A 26,146-nucleotide genomic window follows, 5' to 3' on the forward strand; every position below is an offset into this window, starting at 1 on the left:
TACGAAAACCATCAACCATGAACCGGAGGGCAGCCGAGCATAGAAATAGCAAGAAAGAAAGGGAAAAAAAACACGTAAAATCTAGAAAAAACGCAAACGGACAACGAAAAAAAGGGGGAGGTGGGTGCAACACGAGGACTTCCCAGGGGGTCACCCATCCTAGTACTACTCTCGCCCAAGGACGCTTAACTGCGGAGTTCTGATGGGATCCGGTGCATTAGTGCTGGTATGATCGCACCCGAAATACTATACATGTTTATTGTTTTTATGTGTTACAAGACGCAGAACCTCCTTTGTTTTGGTACGCGGGGCGTGGGACCCACGTGACCGATCGACTCCGTTACAAAAATACGAAAACCATCAACCACGAACCGGAGGGCAGCCGAGCATAGAAATAGCAAGAAAGAAAGGAAAAAAAACACGCAAAATCTAGAAAAAACGCAAACGGACAACGAAAAAAGGGGGGGGTGCAACACGAGGACCTCCCAAGGGGTCACCCATCCTAGTACTACTCTCGCCCAAGCACGCTTAACTGCGGAGTTCTGATGGGATCCGGTGCATTAGTCCTGGTATGATCGCACCCGAAATACTATCCACGTTTATTGTTTTTATGTGTTACAAGACGCAGAACCTCCTTTGTTTTGGTACGCGGGGCGTGGGACGCACGTGACCGATCGGCTCCGTTACAAAAATATGAAAACCATCAACCACGAACCGGAGGGCAGCCGAGCATAGAAATAGCAAGAAAGAAAGGGAAAAAAAACACGTAAAATCTAGAAAAAACGCAAACGGACAACGAAAAAAGGGGGGGGGGGTGCAACACGAGGACTTCCCAAGGGGTCACCCATCCTAGTACTACTCTCGCCCAAGCACGCTTAACTGCGGAGTTCTGATAGGATCCGGTGCATTAGTGTTGGTATGATCGCACCCGAAATACTATCCATGTTTATTGTTTTTATGTGTTACAAGACGCAGAACCTCCTTTGTTTTGGTACGAGGGGCGTGGGACCCACGTGACCGATCGTCTCCGTTACAAAAATACGAAAACCATCAACCACGAACCGGAGGGCAGCCGAGCATAGAAATAGCAAGAAGGAAAGGGAAAAAAAAACACGTAAAATCTAGAAAAAACGCAAACGGACAACGAAAAACGGGGGGGTGCAACACGAGGACTTCCCAGGGGGTCACCCATCCTAGTACTACTCTCAACCAAGCACGCTTAACTGCGGAGTTCTGATGGGATCCGGTGCATTAGTGCTGGTATGATCGCACCCGAAATACTATCCATGTTTATTGTTTTTATGTGTTACAAGACGCAGAACCTCATTTGTTTTGGTATGCGGGGCGTGGGACCCACGTGACCGATCGGCTCCGTTACAAAAATACGAAAACCATCAACCACGAACCGGAGGGCAGCCGAGCATAGAAATATCAAGAAAGAAAGGGAAAAAAAACACGTAAAATCTAGAAAAAACGCAAACGGACAACGAAAAAAAGGGGGGGGGGGTGCAACACGAGGACCTCCCAGGGGGTCACCCATCCTAGTACTACTCTCGCCCAAGAACGCTTAACTGCGGAGTTCTGATGGTATCCGGTGCATTAGTGCTGGTATGATCGCACCCGAAATACTATCCATGTTTATTGTTTTTATGTGTTACAAGACGCAGAACCTCCTTTGTTTTGGTACGCGGGGCGTGGGACCCACGTGACCGATCGGCTCCATTACAAAAATACGAAAACCATCAACCACGAACCGGAGGGCAGCCGAGCATAGAAATAGCAAGAAAGAAAGGGAAAAAAAACACGTAAAATCTAGAAAAAACGCAAACGGACAACGAAAAAAGGGGGGGGGGGGTGCAACACGAGGACTTCCCAGGGGTCACCCATCCTAGTACTACTCTCGCCCAAGCACGCTTGATTGCGGAGTTCTGATGGGATCCGGTGCATTAGTGCTGGTATGACCGCACCCGAAATACTATCCATGTTTATTGTTTTTATGTGTTACAAGACGCAGAACCTCCTTTGTTTTGGTACGAGGGGCGTGGGACCCACGTGACCGATCGGCTTCGTTACAAAAATAGGAAAACCATCAACCACGAACCGGAGGGCAGCCGAGCATAGAAATAGCAAGAAAGAAAGGGAAAAAAAACACGTAAAATCTAGAAAAAACGCAAACGGACAACGTAAAAAAAAAGGGGGGGGGGGGTGCAACACGGGAACTTCCCAGGGGGTCACCCATCATAGTACTACTCTCGCCCAAGCACGCTTGACTGCGGAGTTCTGATGGGATCCGGTGCATTAGTGCTGGTATGATCGCACCCGAAATACTATCCATGTTTATTGTTTTTATGTGTTACAAGACGCAGAACCTCCTTTGTTTTGGTACGCGGGGCGTGGGACCCACGTGACCGATCGGCTCCGTTACAAAAATACGAAAACCATCAACCACGAACCGGAGGGCAGCCGAGCATAGAAATAGCAAGAAAGAAAGTGAAAAAAAACACGTAAAATCTAGAAAAAACGCAAACGGACAACGAAAAAAAGGGGGGGGGGGTGCAACACGAGGATTTCCCAAGGGGTCACCCATCCTAGTACTACTCTCGCCCAAGCACGCTTAACTGCGGAGTTCTGATAGGATCCGGTGCATTAGTGTTGGTATGATCGCACCCGAAATACTATCCATGTTTATTGTTTTTATGTGTTACAAGACGCAGAACCTCCTTTGTTTTGGTACGAGGGGCGTGGGACCCACGTGACCGATCGTCTCCGTTACAAAAATACGAAAACCATCAACCACGAACCGGAGGGCAGCCGAGCATAGAAATAGCAAGAAAGAAAGGGAAAAAAAACACGTAAAATCTAGAAAAAACGCAAACGGACAACGAAAAAAAGGGGGAGGTGGGTGCAACACGAGGACTTCCCAGGGGGTCACCCATCCTAGTACTACTCTCGCCCAAGCACGCTTAACTGCGGAGTTCTGATGGGATCCGGTGCATTAGTGATGGTATGATCGCACCCGAAATACTATACATGTTTATTGTTTTTATGTGTTACAAGACGCAGAACCTCCTTTGTTTTGGTACGCGGGGCGTGGGACCCACGTGACCGATCGACTCCGTTACAAAAATACGAAAACCATCAACCACGAACCGGAGGGCAGCCGAGCATAGAAATAGCAAGAAAGAAAGGAAAAAAAAACACGCAAAATCTAGAAAAAACGCAAACGGACAACGAAAAAAGGGGGGGGGGGGTGCAACACGAGGACCTCCCAAGGGGTCACCCATCCTAGTACTACTCTCGCCCAAGCACGCTTAACTGCGGAGTTCTGATGGGATCCGGTGCATTAGTCCTGGTATGATCGCACCCGAAATACTATCCACGTTTATTGTTTTTATGTGTTACAAGACGCAGAACCTCCTTTGTTTTGGTACGCGGGGCGTGGGACGCACGTGACCGATCGGCTCCGTTACAAAAATATGAAAACCATCAACCACGAACCGGAGGGCAGCCGAGCATAGAAATAGCAAGAAAGAAAGGGAAAAAAAACACGTAAAATCTAGAAAAAACGCAAACGGACAACGAAAAAAGGGGGGGGGGTGCAACACGAGGATTTCCCAAGGGGTCACCCATCCTAGTACTACTCTCGCCCAAGCACGCTTAACTGCGGAGTTCTGATAGGATCCGGTGCATTAGTGTTGGTATGATCGCACCCGAAATACTATCCATGTTTATTGTTTTTATGTGTTACAAGACGCAGAACCTCCTTTGTTTTGGTACGAGGGGCGTGGGACCCACGTGACCGATCGTCTCCGTTACAAAAATACGAAAACCATCAACCACGAACCGGAGGGCAGCCGAGCATAGAAATAGCAAGAAGGAAAGGGAAAAAAAAACACGTAAAATCTAGAAAAAACGCAAACGGACAACGAAAAACGGGGGGGTGCAACACGAGGACTTCCCAGGGGGTCACCCATCCTAGTACTACTCTCAACCAAGCACGCTTAACTGCGGAGTTCTGATGGGATCCGGTGCATTAGTGCTGGTATGATCGCACCCGAAATACTATCCATGTTTATTGTTTTTATGTGTTACAAGACGCAGAACCTCCTTTGTTTTGGTACGCGTGGCGTGGGACCCACGTGACCGATCGGCTCCGTTACAAAAATACGAAAACAATGAAACACGAACCGGAGGGCAGCCGAGCATAGAAATAGCAAGAAAGAAAGGGAAAAAAAAAACACGTAAAATATAGAAAAAACGCAAACGGACAACGAAAAAAAAGGGGGGGGGGGGGGTGCAACACGAGGACTTCCCAGGGGGTCAGCCATCCTAGTACTACTCTCGCCCAAGCACGCTTAACTGCGGAGTTCTGATGGGATCCGGTGCATTAGTGCTGGTATGATCGCACCCGAAATACTATCCATGTTTATTGTTTTTATGTGTTACAAGACGCAGAACCTCCTTTGTTTTGGTACGCGTGGCGTGGGACCCACGTGACCGATCGGCTCCGTTACAAAAATACGAAAACCATCAACCACGAACCGGAGGGCAGCCGAGCATAGAAATAGCAAGAAAGAAAGGGAAAAAAAACACGTAAAATCTAGAAAAAACGCAAACGGACAACGAAAAAAAAGGGGGGGGGGGAGGTGCAACACGAGGACTTCCCAGGGGGTCACCCATCCTAGTACTACTCTCGCCCAAGCACGCTTGACTGCGGAGTTCTGATGGGATCCGGTGCATTAGTGCTGGTATGATCGCACCCGAAATACTATCCATGTTTATTGTTTTTATGTGTTAGAAGACGCAGAACCTCCTTTGTTTTGGTACGCGTGGCGTGGGACCCACGTGACCGATCGGCTCCGTTACAAAAATACGAAAACCATCAACCATGAACCGGAGGGCAGCCGAGCATAGAAATAGCAAGAAAGAAAGGGAAAAAAAACACGTAAAATCTAGAAAAAACGCAAACGGACAACGAAAAAAAGGGGGAGGTGGGTGCAACACGAGGACTTCCCAGGGGGTCACCCATCCTAGTACTACTCTCGCCCAAGGACGCTTAACTGCGGAGTTCTGATGGGATCCGGTGCATTAGTGCTGGTATGATCGCACCCGAAATACTATACATGTTTATTGTTTTTATGTGTTACAAGACGCAGAACCTCCTTTGTTTTGGTACGCGGGGCGTGGGACCCACGTGACCGATCGACTCCGTTACAAAAATACGAAAACCATCAACCACGAACCGGAGGGCAGCCGAGCATAGAAATAGCAAGAAAGAAAGGAAAAAAAACACGCAAAATCTAGAAAAAACGCAAACGGACAACGAAAAAAGGGGGGGGTGCAACACGAGGACCTCCCAAGGGGTCACCCATCCTAGTACTACTCTCGCCCAAGCACGCTTAACTGCGGAGTTCTGATGGGATCCGGTGCATTAGTCCTGGTATGATCGCACCCGAAATACTATCCACGTTTATTGTTTTTATGTGTTACAAGACGCAGAACCTCCTTTGTTTTGGTACGCGGGGCGTGGGACGCACGTGACCGATCGGCTCCGTTACAAAAATATGAAAACCATCAACCACGAACCGGAGGGCAGCCGAGCATAGAAATAGCAAGAAAGAAAGGGAAAAAAAACACGTAAAATCTAGAAAAAACGCAAACGGACAACGAAAAAAGGGGGGGGGGTGCAACACGAGGACTTCCCAAGGGGTCACCCATCCTAGTACTACTCTCGCCCAAGCACGCTTAACTGCGGAGTTCTGATAGGATCCGGTGCATTAGTGTTGGTATGATCGCACCCGAAATACTATCCATGTTTATTGTTTTTATGTGTTACAAGACGCAGAACCTCCTTTGTTTTGGTACGAGGGGCGTGGGACCCACGTGACCGATCGTCTCCGTTACAAAAATACGAAAACCATCAACCACGAACCGGAGGGCAGCCGAGCATAGAAATAGCAAGAAGGAAAGGGAAAAAAAAACACGTAAAATCTAGAAAAAACGCAAACGGACAACGAAAAACGGGGGGGTGCAACACGAGGACTTCCCAGGGGGTCACCCATCCTAGTACTACTCTCAACCAAGCACGCTTAACTGCGGAGTTCTGATGGGATCCGGTGCATTAGTGCTGGTATGATCGCACCCGAAATACTATCCATGTTTATTGTTTTTATGTGTTACAAGACGCAGAACCTCATTTGTTTTGGTATGCGGGGCGTGGGACCCACGTGACCGATCGGCTCCGTTACAAAAATACGAAAACCATCAACCACGAACCGGAGGGCAGCCGAGCATAGAAATATCAAGAAAGAAAGGGAAAAAAAACACGTAAAATCTAGAAAAAACGCAAACGGACAACGAAAAAAAGGGGGGGGGGGGTGCAACACGAGGACCTCCCAGGGGGTCACCCATCCTAGTACTACTCTCGCCCAAGAACGCTTAACTGCGGAGTTCTGATGGGATCCGGTGCATTAGTGCTGGTATGATCGCACCCGAAATACTATCCATGTTTATTGTTTTTATGTGTTACAAGACGCAGAACCTCCTTTGTTTTGGTACGCGGGGCGTGGGACCCACGTGACCGATCGGCTCCATTACAAAAATACGAAAACCATCAACCACGAACCGGAGGGCAGCCGAGCATAGAAATAGCAAGAAAGAATGGGAAAAAAAACACGTAAAATCTAGAAAAAACGCAAACGGACAACGAAAAAAGGGGGGGGGGTGCAACACGAGGACTTCCCAGGGGTCACCCATCCTAGTACTACTCTCGCCCAAGCACGCTTGATTGCGGAGTTCTGATGGGATCCGGTGCATTAGTGCTGGTATGACCGCACCCGAAATACTATCCATGTTTATTGTTTTTATGTGTTACAAGACGCAGAACCTCCTTTGTTTTGGTACGAGGGGCGTGGGACCCACGTGACCGATCGGCTTCGTTACAAAAATAGGAAAACCATCAACCACGAACCGGAGGGCAGCCGAGCATAGAAATAGCAAGAAAGAAAGGGAAAAAAAACACGTAAAATCTAGAAAAAACGCAAACGGACAACGTAAAAAAAAAGGGGGGGGGGTGCAACACGAGAACTTCCCAGGGGGTCACCCATCATAGTACTACTCTCGCCCAAGCACGCTTGACTGCGGAGTTCTGATGGGATCCGGTGCATTAGTGCTGGTATGATCGCACCCGAAATACTATCCATGTTTATTGTTTTTATGTGTTACAAGACGCAGAACCTCCTTTGTTTTGGTACGCGGGGCGTGGGACCCACGTGACCGATCGGCTCCGTTATAAAAATACGAAAACCATCAACCACGAACCGGAGGGCAGCCGAGCATAGAAATAGCAAGAAAGAAAGTGAAAAAAAACACGTAAAATCTAGAAAAAACGCAAACGGACAACGAAAAAAAGGGGGGGGGGGTGCAACACGAGGACTTCCCAAGGGGTCACCCATCCTAGTACTACTCTCGCCCAAGCACGCTTAACTGCGGAGTTCTGATGGGATCCGGTGCATTAGTGCTGGTATGATCGCACCCGAAATACTATCCATGTTTATTGTTTTTATGTGTTACAAGACGCAGAACCTCCTTTGTTTTGGTACGCGGGGCGTGGGACCCACGTGACCGATCGAATCCGTTACAAAAATAGGAAAACCATCAACCACGAACCAGAGGGCAGCCGAGCATAGAAATAGCAAGAAAGAAAGGAAAAAAAAACACAAAAAATCTACATATACTTACTTTAAGCTTCCTATGTTTTCTTTGATTCTTAAAACATCAGCATGTGACCCATTCACATTATGTAATAAGAATCTCCAAATAGGAACTTAATAGAGTTAGAAAGTGGACTTTACCTGAAGTAGAGTCAAACCTCTTGACTTGATCAACCTTATGACCTTCCAGGTGAATAGGGCAGCTTCGCGACCAATGCCCCTTCCTTTGGCAACAAAACACATGGACCCTTTGGTAATGGCACATGAGACTATCTCGGAATTTGCCTTTCTCTTTACTATTTGGTCAACCGAGTTGACTATAGCCAATCCCTTTCCATTGGGAAGAGAAATATTTTTCTAGATATCCAATGCTACCATTGTCAATGTCCATTTAAGACTTGGGAAGTTGTTCTTTTAATCAAATTTGCTTTACTGGTGTTCCAAATCATTGCTGATTCCACAACACCAAGCAAATAGATAACATCATTAAGGGTCATGTCATAGTCTACCTCATAGTAGTCCCAAAGGGACTCACTATGTTACCAAGAAAGTGATTGAATATCCAACTTTCACAAGACTTTGACACCCAACTCTCCCGGCTTGTCAATATGTGACTTTATCTCCAAGATGTGAGCACACATAGACTATGCTTGCCAATAAGGATTGAGTGACTTTAAACTTTTCATGAACTTGTAGGTGAGGGAGAATAATTGGAGGAGGTGGAGGAAGTGAAGCATGACGTTGAGGGACACCATCTTCAAGAGATTTGAGAAGATCATAGTTGTCTGAACCAGACATCTATAATGGGAGAAAATCAAGTTAGTTGATTCAAAGTCCTTAATATAACACCCAATACGAAATATTAAGGCTAGGACCCAACACAATATTTTATAACTTGGAAGAGGGATGCCGTAATCCAAGCTATAAAATATTTGAAGGTAGGCCAATGACGATTCACCAATTTCCACCATGAAAAACGAAATAATTTATTAGGTTTTAATTGGATTTGAAATTCCTAGATCTTTTGAGATTCATTGAACTTTTTAATGGTATGTTTCAATCTCGAGTGTGCCCTCTCAAATTTTGTGACTGGGATGCCGAGGATCACAAAACAAGGTGTGAATAACCATACCAATTCACTTGGTACCCTTAATATTATCACCTAATCAATGTGCCAGTTAACCACACACGCTCCATTGATCTATGACAAACATTAAGTCACCCTTCGTGATCCTTACTAGTCCAAGTTAGTGTGCCGGTTAACCACACACGCTCCACCAATGGCTTGGTAAGGTACAAAGTGTGAATTCCATGGGCTAACACCAAATTCACATTTTTCCTAAAGTAACTAAGATTGGGAATTAAATAAAACATTTAGTTACTTTATAATATTCATTATACTTTTAATTAGAATTTAAAGTCATTGTCCTACCCGTTCGTCTAACGACCCTCCACTGATCAAGCAAGCGGTGGGTGAGAGTGGGAACCCATTAAGTCGCCATTTTATAGGCAACAACCTTATACACACCTTATAGACCGGCTTCGTGAATGAGGCCTACTAACGGTAAAACGACTTGTTCTTATACATATATATATATATATATATATATATATATATATATATATATATATATATATATATATGTGTGTGTGTGTGTGTGTGTGTGTGTGTATATATAAAATTAACCATTAATGTTATAAATAGTATAAGTGTTGAAATTTAACTTTTTAAAATTCTAAGTGTTGGAATTAATGTTTATTAAAGTGTGTGAAACTTTTCCAAATTCCAAAACTTGAGGGCAAGTTTTGTAACTCTTCAAAACTTTTCATTTCATAACTTATGAATTAAAGGTTCATAAAATGAAGACTCTTCATTTTATGTAACTTATGTGTTTTTAATGCGTGTTAAAGAAAAGTGACATTTGGATATCCATAACTTGAGGACAAATTATGGACTCCATTAAAACACATAAATGATCAAGAATTAATTCTAAACAATTCAGCAAATAATTCCTATCATCTTCTAAATTCATAAGAACATGAACATGATTATCAAAGTTTCAAGAATTATATGAACACATATAAAGCATGAAATTTTGATATATGCTATTGTAAACGGATTAGAACAACCATTACACCAACTAAAATAAGTTTTAAAACATCAAAACAATTTAGGGTAAAGTTTCCAGTCCATTTACAGCAGCAAAAGTCGAAAATCTGCATTCGGAACCTTCTACTCGCCGAGTGCACGAACCTACTCGGCGAGTAGGATGAATTTTGCCTTGGACTCGGCGAGTCCATCATGCAGACAACAAAAATTTTGACTTTTTTCACTATTTTGCATCAAGTATCAAACAAGCAAGCCTAGGCTCTGATACCACTGTTGGGTTTTGAGCAATCTAACACTTCCTAAGTGTGCATGCAACCCTAATAAACCTTGGATCTATGTTTGTCTAAATACATGCAAAATAATTATTTTTCCAAGGTTCATAACCTATCTAACCTGGCATGGGGTACTTTTGAACATAAAAGAATTAGATGAGATTACATACCTTTTGATGATGAGTTTGATTCCTAAGGAGTTTGTGGGCCAAGCACCAATAGTGTAAATGCCTCAAATGGAATCACAAATCACCACAAACTCTTGGAAAGCTTTGAGAGAGTGTATACACACTTATAAAATCGGTCACACACAAACACATACTAGTGGCTATTTCATGCAACAAAAGCATGCTTATATAGTGTACATGATTAGGGTGAAACCCTAATAACCCATGAACTTTCCTTTTCCAAGGATCCATGGGTGAAAAGCTCCATGGATCATCCATGGACTTCCATACAAACCTAGCCCATTAACAAATGAGTGTTAGCCCACACCATATAAAACCAATAGCCCACAATCTAATTATTCCTCCTTTTAATCTCTAAATTAATTCATAATTAATTTAAGACTAAGACTAATTAAATAACGTGACTTCATCTTGATATATTATAACTTATAATATATTAATAATCATATGTGTATAACTCTCATAAAAATATCCATAAATAGTTTGGATGAAATGCAACCCAAATGGACCATGTCGGGTTGGGTCAAGTATATACTAAATAAGTTACGGACTTAGACACCTTATCCAACAGACTCCCACTAGGATAAGTCTAATAAATATATATTCGTAAGTTACTTCAGGAACCAACCAACAATCGTAGATCCCTAAAACTCTGTTGAACTATGAAGCGCCATTTTAGATAAGTGATCATATAATCCTACGTTCTCATGATATCAGCCGGACAAATACATGGAACAATGTCGTACACTCGCCCAACCACGCTTAACTGCGGAGTTCTGATGGGATCCGGTGTATTAGTTCTTGTATGATCGCACCCGAAATACTATCCATGTTTATTGCTTTTATGTGTTACAAGACGCAGAACCTCCTTTGTTATGGTACGCGGGGCGTGGGACCCATGTGACCGATCGACTCCGTTCCAAAAATACGAAATCCATCAACGATGAACCGGAGGGCACCCAAGCAAAGAAATAGCAAGAAAGAAAGGAAAAAAACCAAAAAAACCGCATGTAAAATGTAAAAAAAAACGCAAATGAACAACAAAAAGGGGGAGGGGGGGGGGGGGGTGCAACACGAGGACTTCCCTGGGGGTCACCCATCCTAGTGCTACTCTCACCCAAGTAAGCTTAACTGCGGAGTTATAATGGGATCCGGTGCATTAGCGCTGGTATGATCGCACCCGAAATACTATCCATGCTTATTGCTTTTATGTGTTACAAGACGCAGAACCTCCTTTGTTTTGGTACGCTGGGCGTGGGACCCACGTGATCGATCGACTGTGATCCAAAAATATGAAAACCATCAACCATGAACCGGAGGGCAACCGAGCATAGAAATAGCAAGAAAGAAAGGAAAAAAACCAAAAAACCGCATGTAAAATGTAAAAAAAACGCAAACGAACAACGAAAAAGGTGAGTGCAACACGACGACTTCCAGGGGGGACACCCATCCTAGTACTACTCTCGCCCAAGCACGCTTGACTGCGTAGTTCTGATGGGATCTGGTGCATTAGTGCTGGTATGATCGCACGCGAAATACTATCCATGTTTATTGCTTTTATGAGTTACAAGACGCAGAACCTCCTTTGTTTTGGTACGCGGGGCGTGGGACCCACGTGACCGATCGGCTCCGTCCAACAATACGAAAACCATGAACCATGAACCGGAGGGCACCCGAGCAAAGAAATAGCAAGAAATAAAGGAAAAAAAACCAAAAAACCACAAGTAAAATGTAAAAAAAACACAAACGGACAACGAAAAAAGGGGAGGGGGGTGAAACACGAGGATTTCCCAGGGGGTTACCCATCCTAGTACTACTCTTGCCCAAGCACGCTTAACTGCGTAATTCTGATGGGAACCGGTGCATTAGTGCTGGTATGATCGCACCCGAAAAATTATCCATGTTTATTGCTTTTATGTGTTACAAGAAACATAACCTCTTTTGTTTTGTTACGCGGGGCGTGGGACCCACGTGACCGATCGGCTCCGTTTTAAAAATACGAAAACCATCAACCATTTACTAAAGGGAACCCGAGCATAGAAATAGCAAGAAAGAAATGAATAAAAACCAAAAAACCGCACGTAAAATTTAAAAAAAAAAAAAAAACGCAAACGGACAACGAATAAGGGGGGGGTGCAACACGAGGACTTCCCAGGGGGTCACCCATCCTAGTACTACTCGTGCCCAAGCATGCTTAACTGTGTAGTTCTGATGGGATCCGATGCATTAGTGCTGGTATGATCGCACCCAAAATATTATCCATTTTTATTGCTTTTATGTGTTACAAGACGCAAAACCTCCTTTGTTTTGATACGCCGGGCGCGGGACCCACGTGATCGATCGGCTCCGTTCCAAAAATACGAAAACCATCAACCATGAATCTGAGGGCACCCGAGCATAGAAATAGCAAGAAAGAAAGGTATAAAACCGAAAAACCGCACGTAAAACTTAAAAAAAATGCAAACGGACAACGAAAAAGGGTGGTGCAACATAAGGACTTCCCAGGTGTTCACCCATCCTAGTACTACTCTTTCCCAAGCACGCTTGACTGCGTAGTTTTGATGGGATCTGGTGCATTAGTGCTGGTATAATTGCACCCGAAATACTATCCATGTTTATTGCTTTTATGTGTTACAAGACGCAGAACCTCCTTTGTTTTGGTACGCGGGGCGTGGGACCCACGTGACCGATCGGCTCCGTTCCAAAAATACGAAAACCATGAACCATGAACCATGAACCAGAGGGCACCCGAGCATAGAAATAGCAAGAAAGAAAGGAAAAAAAAAACCAAAAAACCGCATGTAAAATGTAAAAAAAAAAAAACGCAAACGGACAACGAAAAAGGGGGGTGCAACACGAGGACTTCCCATGGGGTCACCCATCCTAGTACTACTCTCGCCCAAGCACGCTTAACTGCGGAGTTCTGATGGGATCCGGTGCATTAGTGTTATGAACGCACCTGAAATATTATCCATGTTTATTGCTATTATGTGTTACAAGACGCAGAACCTCCTTTGTTTTGGTACGCGGGGCGTGGGACCCACGTAACCGATCGGCTCCGTTCCAAAAATACATAAACCATCAACCATCAACTGGAGGGCACCCGAGCATAGAAATGGCAAGAAAGAAAGGAAAAAATACACGTAAAATAAAAAAAAACGCAAACGGACAACGAAAGTGGGGGGTACAACACGAGGACTTCCCACGGGGTCACCCATCCCAGTACTACTCTCGCCCAAGCACGCTTAACTGTGTATTTCTGATGGGATCCGGTGCATTAGTGCTGGTATGATCGCACCCAAAATACTATCCATTTTTATTGCTTTTATGTGTTACAAGACGCAAAACATCCTTTGTTTTGATACGCTGGGCGTGGGACCCACGTGACCGATCGGCAGCGTTCCAAAAATACAAAAAACATGAACCATGAACCGAAGGGCACCCGAGCATAGAAATAGCAAGAAAGAAAGGAAAAAAAATACAAAAAACAACACATAAAATGTAAAAAAACAAAAACGAACAACGAAAAGGGGGGTGGGGGGTGCAACATGAGGATTTCCCAGGGGGTCACCCATCCTAGTACTACTCTCGCCAAAGCACGCTTAACTGCGTAGTTCTGATATGATCCGGTGCTTTAGTGCTGGTATGATCGCACCCGAGAAATTATCCATGTTTATTGCTTTTATGTGTTACAAGAAACAGAACCTCCTTTGTTTTGGTACGCGGGGCGTGAGACCCACGTGACCGATCGGCTCCGTTCCCAAAATACGAAAACCATCAACCATTAATCGGAGGGAACCCGAGCATAGAAATAGCAGGAAAGAATGGAATAAAAACCAAAAAACCGCACGTAAAATGTAAAAAAAATGCAAACGGACAACGGAAAAGGGGGTTCAACACGAGGACTTCCCAGGGGTGACCCATCCTTGTACTACTCTCGCCCAATCACGCTTAACTACGGAGTTCTGATGGGATCCGGTGCATTACTGTTATGAACGCACCTGAAATATTATCCATGTTTATTGCTATTATGTGTTACAAGACGTAGAACCTCCTTTGTTTTGGTACGTGGGACGTGGGACCCACGTAACCGATCGGCTACATAAACCATCAACCATGAACCAGAGGGCACCCGAGCATAGAAATGACAAGAAAAAACGGAAAAAAAGCAGGTAAAATCTAAAAAAATGCAAACGGACAACGAAAAAGTGGGGTGCAACACGAGGACTTTCCAGGGGGTCACCCATCCTAGTACTACACTCTCACCCAAGCACGCTTAACTGTGTAGTTCTGATGGGATCCGGTCCATTAGTGCTGGTATGATCGCACCTAGAATACTATCCATTTTTATTGCTTTTATGTGTTACAAGATACAAAACCTCATTTGTTTTGATACGTTGGGCGTGGGACCCGCGTGACCGATCGGCTCCGTTCCAAAAATACGAAAACCATCAACCATGAATCGGAGGGCACCCGAGCAAAGAAATAACAAGAAAGAAAGGTATAAAAACCAAAAAACCGCACGTAAAATGTAAAAACAAAAAACGCAAATGAACAACGAAAAAGGGAGGGTGCAACACAGGGACTTCCCAGGGGGTCACCCATCCTAGTACTACTCTCGTTCAAGCACGCTTAACTACAGAGTTCTGATGCGATTTGGTGCATTAGTGCCATTATGATTGCATCCGAAATACTATCCATGTTTATTGCTTTTATGCGTTGCAAGACACAGAACCTCCTGTGTTTTGGTACACGGGGCGTGGGAACCACATGACCGATCCGCTCCGTTCCTAAAATACGAAAACAATCAACCACGAACCGGAGGGCACCCGAACATATAAATAGAAGGAAAGAAAGGAAAAAAACCAAAAAACTGCACGTAAAATGTAAAAAAAAAAAAAACAAAACGTAAACGGACAACGAAAAAGGAGGGTGCATCACGAGGACTTCCCAAGGGGTCACCCATCCTAGTACTACTCTCGACCAAGCACGCTTAATTGCGGAGTTCTGATGGGATCCGGCCTATTAGTGTTGGTATGATCGCACCCGAAATACTATCCATGTTTAATGCTTTTATGTGTTGCAAGACGCAGAACCTCCTTTGTTTTGGTACGCGGAGTGTGGGACCCACGTGACCGATCGGCTCCGTTCCAAAAATACGAAATCTATCAACAATGAACCGGAGGGCACCCGAGTAAAGAAATAGCAAGAAAGAAAGGAAAAAAACCAAAAAACCGCACGAAAAATGTAAAAAAAAAAACGCAAACGAACAACGAAAAAGGGGGGTGCAACACGAGGACTTCCTATGGGGTCACCCATCCTAGTACTACTCTCGCCCAAACACGCCTAATTACGGAGTTCTGATGGGATCCGGTGCATTAGTGCTGGTATGATCGCACCCGAAATACTATCCATGTTTATTGCTTTTGTGTTATACAAGACGAAGAACCTCCTTTGTTTTGGTATGCGGGGCGTGGGACCCACGTGACCGATCCGCTCCGTTCCAAAAATACGAAACCATCAACCATGAACCGGAGGGCACCCGAGCAAAGAAATAGCAAGAAAGAAGGGAAATAAAAACCAAAAAACCGTACGTAAAATGTTGAAAAAAAACGCAAACGGACAACGAAAAAGGGGGGTGCAACACGAGGACTTTCCGGGGGTCATGCAGCCTAGTACTACTCTCGCCCAAGCACGCTTAACTTCGGAGTTTTGATGGGATCCGGTGCATTAGTGCTGGTATGATCGGACCCGAAATACTATCCATGTTTATTGCTTTTATGTGTTACAAGACACATAACCTCCTTTGGTTTGGTACGCGGAGTGTGGGACCTACGTGACCGATCGGCTCCGTTCCAAAAATACGAAAACCATCATCCAAGAACCGGAGGGCACCCGAGCATAGAAATAGCAAGAAAGAAACGAAAAAAACCAAAAAACCGCACGTAAAATGTAAAAAAAAAAAAAACGCAAACGGACAACGAAAAAGGGGGGTGCAACACGAGGACTTCCCAGGGGGTCACCCATCCTAGTAATACTCTCGGCCAAGCCCGCTTAACTGCGGAGTTCTGATGGGATTCGGTGCATTAGTGCTGGTATGATCGCACACGAAATACGAAACCATCAACCGTGTACCGGAGGGCACCCGAGCATAGAAATAGCAAGAAAGAAAGGAATAAAAATCTAAAACCGCACGTAAAATGTTGAAAAAAACGCAAACGGACAATGAAAAAGGTGGTGCAACACGAGGACTTCTCGGGGGTCACGCATCCTAGTACTACTCTCGCCCAAGCACGCTTAACTGTGGAGTTCTAGTGGGATCCGATGCATTAGTGTTGGTATGATCGGACCCGAAATACTATCCATGTTTATTGCTTTTATGCGTTACAAGACACATAACCTCCTTTGGTTTGGTACTCGGAGCGTGGGACCTACGTGACCGATCGACTCCGTTCCAAAAATATAAAAAAAAACGCAAACGGACAACTATGAAGGGGGGGGGGGGGTGCAGCACGAGGACTTCCCAGGGAGTCACCCATCCTAGTACTACTCTCGGCCAAGCACGCTTAACTGTGGAGTTCTGATGGGATCCGGTGCATTGGTGCTGGTATGATCGCACACAAGATACTATCCATGTTTATTGCGTTTATGTGTTACAAGACACATAACCTCCTTTGTTTTAGTACGCGGGGTGTGGGACCCACGTGACCGATCCGCTCCGTTCCCAAAATACGAAAACCATCAACCATGAACCGGAGGGCACCCGAGCTTAGAAATAGCAAGAAAGAAAGGAGAAAAAACCAAAAAACCGCAAGTGAACTGTTAAAAAAAAACGCAACCGGACAACGTAAAAGGAGGGTGCATCACGAGGACTTCCCAAGGGGTCACCCATCCTAGTACTACTCTCGCCCAAGCATGCTTAACTACGGAGTTCTGACGCATTAGTGCAAGTATGATCGCACTCGAAATACTATCCATGTTTATTGCTTTTGTGTGTTACAAGACGCAGAACCTCCTTTGTTTTGGTACGCTAAGCTTGGGACCCACGTGATCGATCGGCTGTGTTCCAAAAATACGAAAACCATCAACCATGAACCGGAGGGTATCCGAGCATAGAAATAGCAAGAAAGAAAGGGTAAAAAACCAAAAAACCGAACGTAAAATGTAAAAAAACGCAAACGGACAACGAAAAAGGGGGGGGTGCAACACGAGGACTTCCCAGGGGGTCACCCATCCTAGTACTAGTCTCGCACAAGCACGCTGAACTGCGGAGTTCTGATGGGATCCGGTGCATTAGTGTTGTTATGATCGCATTCGAAATACTATCCATGTTTATTGCTTTTATGTGTTGCAAGACGTAGAACCTCTTTTGTGTTGGTACGCTGGGCGTGGGACCCACCTGACCGATACGCTCCGTTCCCAAAATACGAAAATCATCAACCATGAACTGGAGGGCACCCGAGCATAGAAATAGCAAGAAAGAAAGGAAAAAAAAACAAAAACCCGCACATAAAATGTAAAAAAAAAACGCTAACGGACAACGAAAAAGGAGGGTGCATCACGAGGACTTCCCAAGGGGTCACCCATCCTAGTACTACTCTCGCCCAAGCACGCTTAACTACGGAGTTCTAATGGGATCCGGTGCATTAGTGCTGGTATGATCGCAGCCGAAATACTATTCATGTTTATTGCTTTTATCTGTTACAAGACGCATAACCTCATTTGTTTTGGTACGCGGGGCATGAGACCCACGTGACCGAAGGGCTGCGTTCCAAAAATATGAAATCTATCAACCATGAACCGGAGGGCACTCGAGCAAAGAAATAGCAAGAAAGAAAGGAAAAAAACCAAAATCCCGCAGGTAAAATGTAAAAAAAAATCGCAAACGGACAACGAAAAAGGGCGGTGCAACAAGAGGACTTCCCAGGGGGTCAGCCATCCTAGTAATACTCTCGGCCAAGCACGCTTAACTGCGGAGTTCTGATGGGATCCGGTGCATTAGTGCTGGTATGATCGGTCCCGAAATACTATCCATGTTTATTGCTTTTAGGTGTTACAGGATGCAGAACCTCCTTTGTTTTGGTATGCGGAGCGTGGGACCTACGTGACCGATCGGCTCCGTTCCAAAAATACGAAAACCATCAACCATGAACCGGAGGGCACCCGAGCATAGAAATAGCAAGAAAGAAAGGAAAAAAAACTAAAAAACCGCACGTAAATGTAAAACAAAACGCAAACGGACAACGAAAAAAGGGGGTGCAACACGAGGACTTCCCATTGGGTCACCCATCCTAGTACTACTCTCGCCCATGCACGCTTAACTGCGGAGATCTGATGGGATCCGGTGCATTAGTGCTGGTATGATCGCACCCGAAATACTATCCATATTTACTGCTTTTATGTGTTACAAGACGCAGAACCTCCTTTGTTTTGGTACGCGGGGCGTGGGACCCACGTGACCGATCCACTCCGTTCCAAAAATACGAAACCATCAACCATGAACCGGAGGGCACCCAAGCATAGAAATAGCAAGAAAGAACGGAATAAAAACCAAAAAACCGCACGTAAAATGTTGAAAAAAAACGCAAACGGACAACGAAAAAGGGGGGTGCAACACGAGGACTTCTCGGGGGTCACGCATCCTAGTATTACTCTCGCCCAAGCACGCTTAACTGCGGAGTTTTGATGGGATCCGGTGCATTAGTGCTGGTATGATCGGACCCGAAATACTATCCATGTTTATTGCTTTTATGTGTTACAAGACACATAACCTCCTTTGGTTTGGTACTCGGAGCGTGGGACCTACGTGACCGATCGGGTACGTTCAAAAAATATGAAAACCATCATCCATGAACCGGAGGGCACCCGAGCATACAAATTGCAAGAAAGAAAGGAAAAAAAACCAAAAAACCGCACGTAAAATGTAAAAAAAACGCAAACGAACAACTATAAAGGGGGGGGGGGTGCAGCACGAGGACTTCCCGGGGAGACACCCATCCTAGTACTAATCTCGGCCAAGCACGCTTAACTGCGGAGTTCTGATGGGATCCGGTGCATTAGTGCTGGTATGATCACACACAAATACTATCCATGTTTATTGCTGGTATGGTCAAGTATATACCAAATAAGTTATGGACTTAGACACCTTATCCAACAGACTCCCACTTGGATAAGTCTAATAACTATATTTTCGTATGTTACTTCAGGAACCAACCAGCAATCGTAGCTCCCGAAAATTTTGTTGAACTATGAAGCGCCATTTTAGATAAGTGATCATATAATCCTCTGTTCTCATGATATCAGCCGGACAAATACATGGAACAATGTCGTACTTATTGTCCAGCAGTTTTTTTCCCGATTTTCGATTTGTTTGACAAAGAACATAATTGAACACATCAATTTAGTTCTGACCGACCGGTACATTGGTCACAACAAAATCATCGAGGGGCCCAAATATCGCTTCTATTTCTAGAAGGAACAGATAAACTTCGACTCATATGCTTGTTCTACTACTTGTTGAATTGTACCCAAAGGCACGTTTTATAACATCAATTTACTGATGCGTTTACGTGCAATCAATGCACAACCAACTCATAGGTAACAACTCATATCTCCCTAGGTTTGAAGATTGATATGATATTACCGTCTCACGATCACTCGAGATAAATTCCATGAAGTGATACAAGTGAGCGTGGGTTTATTCCAATACTCATAACTTATGAGCACTATGAATGTTGTAGCAACCATTGTTATGACTAAACCCATTTAGCCATCTACAAACTCGATTCATGACAGTCTTGATTCATACCTACTTCCAACATATGAAAGAGTGTGGAGTGTTTAAATAACTTAGTCATTCGAAAAGAATAACCTAGCTATTTTGGAAGTCAAAACATGCAAAGTGAAACACAACAATAATCGAATCCAATATGGTCTCAGAACCCTTTTGAATATAAATAGAACCACCTTTTATTTATCACCATATTGATTACACATTATTCATTGTATAATGTTTCAAACAATCAACTTAAGACTTGAATAAAAACAACAGTCGTCCCATGCTCCTGGCATGTACACTTTGTTTTTCTAAACAATAGTTATGCCATACTCCAAGTATGCTCACTATGTTTGTCTATGATCCTTACATTGTGATGTAGATCAATTGAACATGATTCCAATGATACTCATTTCACAATCCCAAATACTTATTGTAAATGTGAGAATCCCTGATTCCTATCATTTACCAAAAAAATTTGTTAGATTTTAAACTTTTACGAAATGTTCCTCTTGTAATGATTATTCACAAAGTCACCAAAACCTTGTCACCAGTCATTACAGAGTATTCCAAAGAAGGTCAACTTCTATGGAACGGAAGTCTCATATTCAAAGTACATTGCTTTGAACATCCTTCTTGCATTAAGGCTTTCTAATCTTACATAGATTGAATAACTTCCACCTATGGAGACATTTCCATAGTCCCATTTTGACTATCACTTCCGAACAAGAGTTACTTCTTTTCAGAACATGTCAATACGGTCCTTTCCAACAACTTACATAATACTTCCAACTTTCCCTATGCAACCAATCTTTGGCGAACCTCAGATTTTTCCTCGACAATTGCTTAATCACTTTAGTCATATCCAGTTCTAGAGTTTTCCCTTCTAAATGCCCTGAGCATTTGGAAAATTTAGAAAGGATGAATATTATAGCACATGAAATCGATCCTATGTCCGAAGCATATGGGACACGATTCATGATGTCTCACATAAAGACATGATACTAGACCAGTCTTTTGCTACAATATTTTTTATTTTCCATGTTTTCAAAAATTAACTATGAAGAGGGATGTCGTAGTCATAATTGAATTTTGAGAAAACAATATATATAGAATTTCCTTAAGTCGAACCATTCAGACATAAAATTGATATATATGTCCTTGACTAAAGATGATTAAAATCTCAATCTAAGCTTCTAGAATTGAAATGAAGTATAATTTCCTCTCCCTTAATTATAGCAAAACGACTTTTTCAACCCTTGCAACTTCACGAATTGAAACTTTTGTTTTTCTATAATTAACATTGCTAGCTTGCAATACTAATCATAATTATCATGCTCATACTAAAATGATGATTATTAGCATAACACTTATGCTCCCACTAGCTCTGACATATTTCCAGAAATCTGCTGGACTTCTGAAATTTTGATTCATACACCCTTTCTTAGATAGCTCACATGTGTGTCTAAACAATTTTCAGAACTATGAAAAGAGATGTCATAATCATAGTCTCAATTGCTTAGGCATTTTCCATTTCTCACAAGTCCATGTTAGTGTGCCGGTTAACCACACACGCTCCACTAACGACTTTTGAAAATGCAAATAACACAATTGCTATCTACTTAAAAACTACTTAGTGAAAGCGTTTCCTCACCATTATTCTCATGAATCGGAGAGAAACCTTATGACACATAGATTTTATGGTGTATGAATTCCTATCCATGTTAATTTGTCAAAACCATAATCACAAGATACGGTTAGTGACAAATTCAGCCATACATAGATTAAACTTTTTCAATCTTAGTTTCTTGTCACCTTCGTAGCACAAGGCCCACCAATGCTTCCAAGTTGAACTCTGATAACTCACATGCAAATTCAACTTATTTGAAGTGGGTACAGAAATAAGAATTATGTCAACACGATAGGTTGCAAACCTTAAGTCATGTGCTAGTGATAAATTACAGGTTTTACTCTTGATTAAATCTTGAAACTCTTTCAGGATCTTTAAGGCTCCCACTGTCCCCTTGACATATAAGTTTCCCCAGTCAAGAACCATTCCTTGACAAAACAAATATTCAAGGGATAGTGCGGATTCTTATCAAGACTAACATTTCACACAATTGGTCTTAGTTGGTCTTTGTCTCATCCAAGACATCACAACTTACCAATCTCAAATGTACAAGGGTAGAAACATTTTACACTACATTTGATAAGTGTTTTAAACCTTACTTTATGTCACTCAATGTTACAATATTGGAGTATGACTCTAAGAATTGTTTTGGAATGAAGTATGACTCATCTTCTTGATTTTAACCAATCCAACAATTCATGAATTATGTTCTTGGCCATAACAATGCACTAAGACGTCCTTAGAGTATGAATTTGTGAAATGGTTTCATAATCATTAAGATGATCATGAAATATGATACTAAATTACTCTCCCATCCTTTCAAATTTGAGAAACTTTTATCTTTTTGCCTAATTTGATTCTTCTCATTTGTTTTGTCATACATTGTAACCTTTCCAATGTTACAGAATTATACTTAACCTTATAAGTATAATCATATTTACTAATCTTTAGTAAATCATGACAAATCAATATTTGTGGTGGACCTTGACCAGCGCACACCCAGTGTTCCTAATTCCTTAGTCCTTCAATTGACTCACATATACATGTGATCAAAGAATTAGTCTTAATTTTCAAAGATGAAAATTCTCATTCATCATACAATACAACTTGTATGATTCCAAGTTTCCGTCCAATTGAAACTTGGGTGATGAAAAACTTTCTTCATTTGGTAAATTTAGACACTACCACAAATGAAAGAATCAAATCCACTTTCCAATATTGCTATTACTGGAAACATACAAGCAACAATTTTCCACAGATGCCATTGTAAGGATATTTTTAAAATAAATAAAATTAAAACCCTTTTTTTCTTTTATTTTAAAACTTTGCGGAAAAACTTATCCTTACAATCCACATGAAAACCTTGTTGTTATCTATTCATAAGCAATATATTATAACTCTTAAGCAATAGCTAAAAGTTCTGATTACCTAACCATGCGATCGAAACCCACCTTCGTAATCAGAATCAACATATACTTACTTTAAGCTTCCTATGTTTTCTTTGATTCTTAAAACATCAGCATGTGACCCATTCACATTATGTAATAAGAATCTCCAAATAGGAACTTAATAGAGTTAGAAAGTGGACTTTACCTGAAGTAGAGTCAAACCTCTTGACTTGATCAACCTTATGACCTTTCAGGTGAATAGGGCAGCTTCGCAACTGTAACATCCCAAAAACACAGTCTGAAAATTTCGTTTAATTAAATGATAAAACCATAGTCAATAAACCTCATATAGAAATCATAAGCAATGTATCTCAAAATATTATAATAACTGTAAAATATATCAGATTATAAACATCCCAGGCTGAACAAATGGTGTGTGCACTGCAATCTTCCCGAGCTCCTCTTTTGAAAACTGAGTACCTGAAACCAAAACTGAAACTGTAAGCACGAAGCTTAGTGAGCTCCCCCAAACTACCACATACCATACAATATATAAATAAGCACATACTGGGCCTTGCCCACTGCATCAGACCGAAGTCTGGAACTAGCTGCATCGGACTGAAGTCCGGAACTAACTGGGACCTTGTCCCCTGCATCGGACCAAATTCCTGAACTAACTGCATCGGACCGAAGTCCGGAACTGATTGGGACCTTGTCCCTTGCATCGGACCGAAGTCCGGAACTAACTGGGACCTTGTCCCCTGCATCGGACCGAGGTCCGGAACTAACTGCATCGGACTGAAGTCCGGAACTGACTGCATCGGACTGAAGTCTGGAACTGACTGGGACCTTGTCCCCTGCATCGGACCGAAGTTCGGAACTAACTGCATCAGACCGAAATCCGGAACTGACTGGGCATAGCATAGCATAGCAAAAACACATATCAAATAGCATAACACACATGATCATAAACCCATATACTGCATACTACGTCAGGCCGTAGCCCATAACACTTAACACATAAATCCTGTCTGAGCCACGAAGGCATCAAACAAACTAACAACTGCATCAGACCAAAATCCGGAAACTACTGCTACTAAACGGGCCGGCATTGTGGCCTTAGACCCATTCCTACTGGAAGGAAACTCACCTCACACTGCTGAAGTCCCGCAGACACAATCCCACACTGTTGAAGTCCCGCAGACTCCACCCCAGCTGCTGGCTGACAGATTCCCGAACTATCAACACCAAATAACACCCAATTAATAATTAGGTTCTAACACATAACTAAAAATACATGCTTTGGATAATTACTACATTACCCCTAGCTTGGCTTACCCAAGCCCAAAGCCCAATCCATAGGCCTGAAGTCAACTAAGGATCAAAGTCCAACATATGGCCCAATGATCAGTCCAGTCCAACATGTATCATTCTAGGGCCCGATATCATACAACCATCTAGGCCCCAACTATGGCCCAATTTTCCAAATTGGGCCCAATCCTTCATATAGGCCTCACCCTAAAGCCCAACTAATTACTCTAGTCCATTTGATTATTCTCGGATGGCCCAATACAAAGCCCAAGTGAAATTAGGGTTTCACATCAAATGATAACTAGGGTTAAGTGTTTCTTACTTAACCCACTAGGGACTTAATCCATTAAGGACTTAATCCATTAAGTCCATTATTGCTTAGATTAATTTCTGCCAATGATTATTATATAATATTCACTTATTAAACAAGTCTCGTGTGTGTGCTGATAATTTCTCAAATTTTAATATGTTCTCAATTAGCTCATTAAGGACTTAGTCCATTAAGTTCTTTACTCTACTTGATAAATGACATGAAATAGTTTGGGCTTAATTCACAATCTAATCCCAATGGCCCAAAAGTGGGTCCAATAGGTCTAAGGCCCAATTACTCACCATTAGGGTTTTGCTTGAGGGGCACCACCCACTACCACTTCGGGTAGTGGTGGTCTGTGGCGGCTTACAGCGGCGGCCACCACCCTAGGGTGGTGGTTTTTCATTTCATTAATCTTTTGGAAATTACAATTACAATGCTTTATACACACACACTAACTAACACACACACACACACACAACCACACCGTGGTGGCCGGCAGCGGTGCTTGGCGGAAACCACCATGGCTGGCGGCCATGGTGGGTACCTATTCAATTATCCAGTATCAACACCATCAACAACCCACATATGCGATTCTGACTTGTTCAAGGGCTTAGCCACCCACCTGGTGGCTCTCATCGATGGCAGCATCAACCCAAGCGGAAACAGCGGCGGTTGTTGGACGGTAGAAACCATGCCTTCTCGGAGATAGCGCCACAGCAGGAGAGTAGGGACGAGAGAGGTAAAATAGCGACGCTTACGAGACGTGCACGACTGGCCTCCCTAACCCTATATCGGTTCAAGGCTCACATATGTCGTTTATGCGAGATACCAACCTAACCACGAAATCTTTCCCGATCCTAATGACTGAGTCACGTCGGAGTAGCGGCCTCTCGTCCTCGTCGGCAACTAGATAACGCGACGGCTTCTTGGCATTGACAACGGTTGCGGTATCGACTGGAACGAGCTCGTCGGTCTCGCCTGACAGGGGAAATGAAGACAACTGCGACTGAAGGAGGAGAATGAGAAGAAGAATAGTGGAGGCTCGGCGGCAGCAGGTTTATGGTGGTAGTCTCGGTGCCGGAAGTCTGAGAAGGAGGGTGACAGCCGGTGATAGGAGGCTTGAGGTTGGGAGAGACGACGGCTGTGGAGTCACAAGGTGGCGGCTGCTAAGGATTAGGTTTAGGGTTTCACTTGGGTTATATCCTCATACACAGGAGGAATGACGAGGCTTCACCCGTGTTCTTTCTTCAAACTTGTAATATTTTAACAAGTTTAGTCCCCCCTCACCGGATTCATTTTCAAACATATGATATGATTTTTCGACTTCAGCCCCTCCACCCTTATTTGCTTACTTTATAAACCCTAACTTTCAAAACTCTTTACAATGAAGTCCAAAATAACCATTTAATCCTTACTTCTCATAATCTATCCATCTTAAGTCTCGATA

General features: G+C 43.2%; 39 non-coding genes and 7 pseudogenes across 39 annotated transcripts; all 46 read right to left on the reverse strand.

Moving 5' to 3' along the window:
* Positions 1-121: 121 nt before the first annotated feature.
* On the reverse strand, positions 122-240 carry LOC145026491 (5S ribosomal RNA). Its single transcript, XR_013674462.1, has one exon. It is a non-coding gene; the product is annotated as a 5S ribosomal RNA (ribosomal RNA).
* Positions 241-464: 224 nt separating this feature from the next.
* LOC145026467 (5S ribosomal RNA) lies at positions 465-583 on the reverse strand. The gene has a single exon (XR_013674440.1). It is a non-coding gene; the product is annotated as a 5S ribosomal RNA (ribosomal RNA).
* Positions 584-811: 228 nt separating this feature from the next.
* LOC145026953 (5S ribosomal RNA) lies at positions 812-930 on the reverse strand. The gene has a single exon (XR_013674902.1). It is a non-coding gene; the product is annotated as a 5S ribosomal RNA (ribosomal RNA).
* A 225-nt stretch (positions 931-1,155) lies between these two features.
* LOC145026705 (5S ribosomal RNA) lies at positions 1,156-1,274 on the reverse strand. The gene has a single exon (XR_013674662.1). It is a non-coding gene; the product is annotated as a 5S ribosomal RNA (ribosomal RNA).
* Positions 1,275-1,503: 229 nt separating this feature from the next.
* On the reverse strand, positions 1,504-1,622 carry LOC145027158 (5S ribosomal RNA). The gene has a single exon (XR_013675095.1). It is a non-coding gene; the product is annotated as a 5S ribosomal RNA (ribosomal RNA).
* A 229-nt stretch (positions 1,623-1,851) lies between these two features.
* Positions 1,852-1,969, reverse strand: LOC145027201 (5S ribosomal RNA). Its single transcript, XR_013675134.1, has one exon. It is a non-coding gene; the product is annotated as a 5S ribosomal RNA (ribosomal RNA).
* A 233-nt stretch (positions 1,970-2,202) lies between these two features.
* Positions 2,203-2,321, reverse strand: LOC145025817 (5S ribosomal RNA). The gene has a single exon (XR_013673812.1). It is a non-coding gene; the product is annotated as a 5S ribosomal RNA (ribosomal RNA).
* Positions 2,322-2,550: 229 nt separating this feature from the next.
* Positions 2,551-2,669, reverse strand: LOC145027010 (5S ribosomal RNA). Its single transcript, XR_013674956.1, has one exon. It is a non-coding gene; the product is annotated as a 5S ribosomal RNA (ribosomal RNA).
* A 230-nt stretch (positions 2,670-2,899) lies between these two features.
* Positions 2,900-3,018, reverse strand: LOC145026647 (5S ribosomal RNA). The gene has a single exon (XR_013674608.1). It is a non-coding gene; the product is annotated as a 5S ribosomal RNA (ribosomal RNA).
* A 229-nt stretch (positions 3,019-3,247) lies between these two features.
* Positions 3,248-3,366, reverse strand: LOC145026468 (5S ribosomal RNA). Its single transcript, XR_013674441.1, has one exon. It is a non-coding gene; the product is annotated as a 5S ribosomal RNA (ribosomal RNA).
* Positions 3,367-3,593: 227 nt separating this feature from the next.
* Positions 3,594-3,712, reverse strand: LOC145027011 (5S ribosomal RNA). The gene has a single exon (XR_013674957.1). It is a non-coding gene; the product is annotated as a 5S ribosomal RNA (ribosomal RNA).
* A 225-nt stretch (positions 3,713-3,937) lies between these two features.
* Positions 3,938-4,056, reverse strand: LOC145026706 (5S ribosomal RNA). Its single transcript, XR_013674663.1, has one exon. It is a non-coding gene; the product is annotated as a 5S ribosomal RNA (ribosomal RNA).
* Positions 4,057-4,291: 235 nt separating this feature from the next.
* Positions 4,292-4,410, reverse strand: LOC145025879 (5S ribosomal RNA). Its single transcript, XR_013673871.1, has one exon. It is a non-coding gene; the product is annotated as a 5S ribosomal RNA (ribosomal RNA).
* Positions 4,411-4,643: 233 nt separating this feature from the next.
* On the reverse strand, positions 4,644-4,762 carry LOC145026080 (5S ribosomal RNA). Its single transcript, XR_013674074.1, has one exon. It is a non-coding gene; the product is annotated as a 5S ribosomal RNA (ribosomal RNA).
* Positions 4,763-4,992: 230 nt separating this feature from the next.
* LOC145026492 (5S ribosomal RNA) lies at positions 4,993-5,111 on the reverse strand. The gene has a single exon (XR_013674463.1). It is a non-coding gene; the product is annotated as a 5S ribosomal RNA (ribosomal RNA).
* Positions 5,112-5,335: 224 nt separating this feature from the next.
* On the reverse strand, positions 5,336-5,454 carry LOC145026469 (5S ribosomal RNA). The gene has a single exon (XR_013674442.1). It is a non-coding gene; the product is annotated as a 5S ribosomal RNA (ribosomal RNA).
* Positions 5,455-5,681: 227 nt separating this feature from the next.
* LOC145026954 (5S ribosomal RNA) lies at positions 5,682-5,800 on the reverse strand. Its single transcript, XR_013674903.1, has one exon. It is a non-coding gene; the product is annotated as a 5S ribosomal RNA (ribosomal RNA).
* A 225-nt stretch (positions 5,801-6,025) lies between these two features.
* LOC145026707 (5S ribosomal RNA) lies at positions 6,026-6,144 on the reverse strand. The gene has a single exon (XR_013674664.1). It is a non-coding gene; the product is annotated as a 5S ribosomal RNA (ribosomal RNA).
* Positions 6,145-6,374: 230 nt separating this feature from the next.
* On the reverse strand, positions 6,375-6,493 carry LOC145026450 (5S ribosomal RNA). Its single transcript, XR_013674424.1, has one exon. It is a non-coding gene; the product is annotated as a 5S ribosomal RNA (ribosomal RNA).
* A 227-nt stretch (positions 6,494-6,720) lies between these two features.
* Positions 6,721-6,838, reverse strand: LOC145027202 (5S ribosomal RNA). The gene has a single exon (XR_013675135.1). It is a non-coding gene; the product is annotated as a 5S ribosomal RNA (ribosomal RNA).
* A 231-nt stretch (positions 6,839-7,069) lies between these two features.
* On the reverse strand, positions 7,070-7,188 carry LOC145025549 (5S ribosomal RNA). Its single transcript, XR_013673561.1, has one exon. It is a non-coding gene; the product is annotated as a 5S ribosomal RNA (ribosomal RNA).
* A 229-nt stretch (positions 7,189-7,417) lies between these two features.
* Positions 7,418-7,536, reverse strand: LOC145022204 (5S ribosomal RNA). The gene has a single exon (XR_013670340.1). It is a non-coding gene; the product is annotated as a 5S ribosomal RNA (ribosomal RNA).
* A 3,809-nt stretch (positions 7,537-11,345) lies between these two features.
* On the reverse strand, positions 11,346-11,464 carry LOC145027661 (5S ribosomal RNA; annotated as a pseudogene).
* Positions 11,465-11,695: 231 nt separating this feature from the next.
* Positions 11,696-11,814, reverse strand: LOC145027614 (5S ribosomal RNA). Its single transcript, XR_013675525.1, has one exon. It is a non-coding gene; the product is annotated as a 5S ribosomal RNA (ribosomal RNA).
* Positions 11,815-12,051: 237 nt separating this feature from the next.
* Positions 12,052-12,170, reverse strand: LOC145027617 (5S ribosomal RNA). The gene has a single exon (XR_013675528.1). It is a non-coding gene; the product is annotated as a 5S ribosomal RNA (ribosomal RNA).
* A 242-nt stretch (positions 12,171-12,412) lies between these two features.
* LOC145027526 (5S ribosomal RNA) lies at positions 12,413-12,531 on the reverse strand. Its single transcript, XR_013675441.1, has one exon. It is a non-coding gene; the product is annotated as a 5S ribosomal RNA (ribosomal RNA).
* Positions 12,532-12,762: 231 nt separating this feature from the next.
* On the reverse strand, positions 12,763-12,881 carry LOC145027708 (5S ribosomal RNA; annotated as a pseudogene).
* Positions 12,882-13,127: 246 nt separating this feature from the next.
* LOC145027597 (5S ribosomal RNA) lies at positions 13,128-13,243 on the reverse strand. The gene has a single exon (XR_013675509.1). It is a non-coding gene; the product is annotated as a 5S ribosomal RNA (ribosomal RNA).
* Positions 13,244-13,463: 220 nt separating this feature from the next.
* Positions 13,464-13,582, reverse strand: LOC145027414 (5S ribosomal RNA). The gene has a single exon (XR_013675333.1). It is a non-coding gene; the product is annotated as a 5S ribosomal RNA (ribosomal RNA).
* Positions 13,583-13,820: 238 nt separating this feature from the next.
* On the reverse strand, positions 13,821-13,939 carry LOC145027580 (5S ribosomal RNA). Its single transcript, XR_013675492.1, has one exon. It is a non-coding gene; the product is annotated as a 5S ribosomal RNA (ribosomal RNA).
* Positions 13,940-14,170: 231 nt separating this feature from the next.
* On the reverse strand, positions 14,171-14,285 carry LOC145027768 (5S ribosomal RNA; annotated as a pseudogene).
* A 207-nt stretch (positions 14,286-14,492) lies between these two features.
* LOC145027685 (5S ribosomal RNA) lies at positions 14,493-14,613 on the reverse strand (annotated as a pseudogene).
* A 237-nt stretch (positions 14,614-14,850) lies between these two features.
* Positions 14,851-14,969, reverse strand: LOC145027629 (5S ribosomal RNA). The gene has a single exon (XR_013675538.1). It is a non-coding gene; the product is annotated as a 5S ribosomal RNA (ribosomal RNA).
* A 242-nt stretch (positions 14,970-15,211) lies between these two features.
* LOC145027521 (5S ribosomal RNA) lies at positions 15,212-15,330 on the reverse strand. Its single transcript, XR_013675436.1, has one exon. It is a non-coding gene; the product is annotated as a 5S ribosomal RNA (ribosomal RNA).
* Positions 15,331-15,564: 234 nt separating this feature from the next.
* Positions 15,565-15,683, reverse strand: LOC145027265 (5S ribosomal RNA). Its single transcript, XR_013675194.1, has one exon. It is a non-coding gene; the product is annotated as a 5S ribosomal RNA (ribosomal RNA).
* A 234-nt stretch (positions 15,684-15,917) lies between these two features.
* LOC145027626 (5S ribosomal RNA) lies at positions 15,918-16,035 on the reverse strand. Its single transcript, XR_013675534.1, has one exon. It is a non-coding gene; the product is annotated as a 5S ribosomal RNA (ribosomal RNA).
* Positions 16,036-16,272: 237 nt separating this feature from the next.
* On the reverse strand, positions 16,273-16,391 carry LOC145027514 (5S ribosomal RNA). Its single transcript, XR_013675429.1, has one exon. It is a non-coding gene; the product is annotated as a 5S ribosomal RNA (ribosomal RNA).
* A 125-nt stretch (positions 16,392-16,516) lies between these two features.
* LOC145027714 (5S ribosomal RNA) lies at positions 16,517-16,634 on the reverse strand (annotated as a pseudogene).
* Positions 16,635-16,784: 150 nt separating this feature from the next.
* Positions 16,785-16,903, reverse strand: LOC145027410 (5S ribosomal RNA). The gene has a single exon (XR_013675329.1). It is a non-coding gene; the product is annotated as a 5S ribosomal RNA (ribosomal RNA).
* A 234-nt stretch (positions 16,904-17,137) lies between these two features.
* LOC145027753 (5S ribosomal RNA) lies at positions 17,138-17,246 on the reverse strand (annotated as a pseudogene).
* A 233-nt stretch (positions 17,247-17,479) lies between these two features.
* Positions 17,480-17,598, reverse strand: LOC145027437 (5S ribosomal RNA). Its single transcript, XR_013675356.1, has one exon. It is a non-coding gene; the product is annotated as a 5S ribosomal RNA (ribosomal RNA).
* Positions 17,599-17,832: 234 nt separating this feature from the next.
* On the reverse strand, positions 17,833-17,951 carry LOC145026968 (5S ribosomal RNA). The gene has a single exon (XR_013674916.1). It is a non-coding gene; the product is annotated as a 5S ribosomal RNA (ribosomal RNA).
* Positions 17,952-18,184: 233 nt separating this feature from the next.
* Positions 18,185-18,303, reverse strand: LOC145027673 (5S ribosomal RNA; annotated as a pseudogene).
* Positions 18,304-18,535: 232 nt separating this feature from the next.
* On the reverse strand, positions 18,536-18,654 carry LOC145026503 (5S ribosomal RNA). Its single transcript, XR_013674473.1, has one exon. It is a non-coding gene; the product is annotated as a 5S ribosomal RNA (ribosomal RNA).
* A 233-nt stretch (positions 18,655-18,887) lies between these two features.
* On the reverse strand, positions 18,888-19,005 carry LOC145027602 (5S ribosomal RNA). The gene has a single exon (XR_013675514.1). It is a non-coding gene; the product is annotated as a 5S ribosomal RNA (ribosomal RNA).
* A 237-nt stretch (positions 19,006-19,242) lies between these two features.
* On the reverse strand, positions 19,243-19,361 carry LOC145027441 (5S ribosomal RNA). The gene has a single exon (XR_013675359.1). It is a non-coding gene; the product is annotated as a 5S ribosomal RNA (ribosomal RNA).
* Between the last annotated feature and the right edge of the window lie 6,785 nt (positions 19,362-26,146).

This window comes from Lactuca saligna, chromosome 1 (assembly GCF_052625555.1).
Source record: "Lactuca saligna cultivar CGN05327 chromosome 1, ASM5262555v1, whole genome shotgun sequence".
NCBI classification, from domain to species: domain Eukaryota; kingdom Viridiplantae; phylum Streptophyta; class Magnoliopsida; order Asterales; family Asteraceae; genus Lactuca; species Lactuca saligna.